At 49.6% G+C, this 3229-nt stretch overlaps 1 pseudogene; it reads left to right on the top strand.

The window, feature by feature from the left end:
• On the top strand, positions 1-651 carry LOC101996980 (annotated as a pseudogene).
• The last annotated feature ends 2578 nt before the right edge of the window (positions 652-3229 follow it).

The following is a 3229-nucleotide window of genomic DNA, read 5'->3' as shown; positions in this document are numbered from 1 at the left end:
ATGCCCACTGACATCAGCCAGTGGTCCGGGCCGCTGAGCCTGCAGGAGGTGGACAAGCATCCCCAGCACGCGCTGCGGGTCGCCTACGCTGGGGTCGAGGTGGACGAGCTGGGCAAAGTGCTGACGCCCACCCAGGTTCAGAATAGGCACAGCAGCATTTCATGGGATGGCCTTGACCCAGGGAAACTCTACACCCTGGTCTTCACCGACCCAGATTCTCCCAGCAGGAAGGACTCCAAATTCAGGGAGTGGCATCATTTTCTGGTGGTCAACATGAAGGGCAATGACATCAGCAGCGGCAAGGTCCTCTCCGATTAAGTGGGCTCTGGCCCTCCCAGTGGCACAGGCCTCCACAGCTATGTCTGGCTGGTGTACGAACAGGACAAGCCACTGAACTGTGACGAACCCATCCTCAGCAACAGGTCAGGAGATCATCGCGGCAACTTCAAGGTGGTGGCCTTCCGCAAGAAGTATCACCTGGGAGCCCCGGTGGCAGGCACATGTTACCAGGCAGAGTGGGATGACTACGTGCCCAAGCTGTATGAGCAGCTCTCTGGGAAATAGAGGAGCCGTGGAGGCCAGAGGTCCTGGGGACCCCCACAGTATTGTCAAGTTGTGCAAAGCATGCTGTTTCTCCTCCTTCCTTTCTACCCCCTCAGGACTATTAATAAAAAAAATATTAGTCCTGAGCTGTGCTAGGATAGAGGTGTAGGGTGACTTCCCGCTGCCCATCCTTAGGATTCTAATAATCATATCCAGGTTTATGTTTGCTCGAATTTAGTCTCCATCTAGGGGGTGTTTGGTGTTCTGATGGAGTGCTTGTGTTGTTAAAGATTTGCAACTCTGGAAAGTAAAGACACTCTGCCCCATGTGAGGGTGAGGGCTAGTGTTGTCTGTACATGGTTTGACAAGGACTTGCCCAGAACCAGGCATGGTAGCATCTTCTGAGCTGTGCTTTTGAAGTTCTGTCCCCAACTGGGACAACACAAGGCTTCCATCTCAGCTGGGGCAGGCGGCTGCACAGGTGTTGGTGTCCTGCAGCTCTAAAGCACAGGGCTACTGTGCTGAGGCAAGACCCCAGAGAGAGGGCTAAGCCTTGCTTCTCAGTAGTATGAGCAAAAGTTCCTGGAGTTGCTAGGTGTGTTAATCTTGTCTGTACACCATCAAATAAAAATAAAGGCATTGAATTCAGAAAAAAAAATAAGGTCAAGTGCAGACAGGCCAGGACCCAGGGACCCAGGGACCCACATAATGCTCACAAACATGTGCAATGAGGTCTGGTGCCCTCTACTGACAACAGAAGGGATGGGCAGGAGAGATAGCTCAGTGGTTAAGAGCATTGCTTGCTGAGTTCAATAAGGTCAAGTGCAGACAGGCCAGGACCCAGGGACCCAGGGACCCAGGGAACCAGGGACCCAGGGACCCAGGCACCCAGGGACCCAGGCACCCAGGCACCCAGGGACCCAGGGACACAGGGACAAAGGGACACAGGACACAGGGACCCAGGCCGGCACCCAGGGACCTAGGGACCCTCATAACGGCTCACAACCATCTGCAATGAGGTCTGTTGCCCTCTACTGACAACAGAAGGGATAGGCAGGTGAGATAGCTCAGTGGTTAAGAGCATTGCTTGCTGAGTTCAATAAGGTCAAGTGCAGACAGGCCAGGACCCAGGGACCCAGGGACCCTGGGACCCAGGAGCCATTATAAGGTTACCTGGGTTTCAGGGACCCAGGGACCCAGGGACCCAGGGACCCAGGGAACCTCATAATGGCTCACAACCATCTGCAATGAGGTCTGTTGCCCTCTACTGACAACAGAAGGGAAAGGCAGGAGAGATAGCTCAGTGGTCAAGAGCATTGCTTGCTGAGTTCAATAAGGTCAATTGCAGAAGGGCCAGGGACCCAGCGACCCAGGCACCCAGGGACCCAGGGACCCAGGGTTCCAGGCACCCAGGGACCCAGGGATTCAGGGACCCAGGGACCCAGGCAGGGACCCAGGGACCCACATAATGGCTCACAACCATCTGCAATGAGGTCTGGTGCCCTCTTCTGACAACAGAAGGGATAGGCAAGATAGATAATTCAATGGTTAAGAGCATTGCTTGCTGAGTTCAATAAGGTCAAGTGCAGACGGGCCAGGACCCAGGGTCCCAGGGTCTGTTTTTAAACAGAAAAAGGGGAAGTGATTTGGGAGTGTCATATATCAATTTGTTGATTTCATTGGTTAAGCAATAAAGAAACTGCTTGGCTGGCCCTCATAGGTTAGAACATAGGTGGGTGGAGTAAACAGAACAGAATGCTGGGAGGAAGAGGAAGTGAGCTCAGACTCAACAGCTCTGCTCTCTGGAACAGAGACGCCATGCTCCCCTCTCCCGGAGAGACACCATGCTCCCCTCTCCCGGAGAGACACCATAGCTCTGCTCTCTGAGGGAGACGCATGAAGCTCAGACCCAGGATGGACATAGGCTAGAATCTTCCCAGTGAGCGCACCTAGCGATGCTATACAGATGATTAGAAATGGGCTAAATTAATATGTTAGAATTAGCCTAGAAGAGGCTAGATAGAAATGGGCCAAGCAGCATTTAAATGAATACAATTTGTGTGTTGTTATTTCTGGGCAGAAGCTAAGCAGGTGGTCGAGGTGCTGGGGACGCAGCCCCGCCGTCCTTATTACTACAAAATGGCCTTATTACTACAAGCTTGACTATTACTAATTATTATCCATTAACAACCTATATACATTACATTTTTAAGTGAACTACACAATCACAATACCTTAAAAAAGATCAGAAATACGTATACATATAACAAAATTGACCTTAAATCTCTATCAATATAGCACACATTTTGTAAGTATTAATTTTATATATATATATATATATATATATGTATATATATATATATATATGTCTTATTAAACATTTCTTTATAAATACATAGAGCTGGTTTTGAAGTTGGACTCTGGCTCAGTCCCTCTCCAAGCCTGTTAGTAAGAGAAAAACCCAGAGTTTCTGGACTTTCTGTCTCATGTCAAGAGCCTGGGAATTGGAACCCTATCTTGAGTAAGGCAGAGCATGAGATGGGTTGAATGTATAGGGCCAGAAGAACAAATAGGAAAATTAAGGCCATATGTAGCCAATATTGCAATGAATTTATGGGGTCGTGACCTATTACAACAATGGAATACCCAAATTAACATTCCTGCTACTTCTAGAGCCTATATTTCT

This window comes from Microtus ochrogaster, chromosome 8 (assembly GCF_000317375.1).
Source record: "Microtus ochrogaster isolate Prairie Vole_2 chromosome 8, MicOch1.0, whole genome shotgun sequence".
In the NCBI taxonomy this organism is placed as follows: Eukaryota; Metazoa; Chordata; class Mammalia; order Rodentia; family Cricetidae; genus Microtus; species Microtus ochrogaster.
Note: the sequence above shows the minus strand (reverse complement) of the source record. Positions and strands in the feature narration are given on the sequence as shown.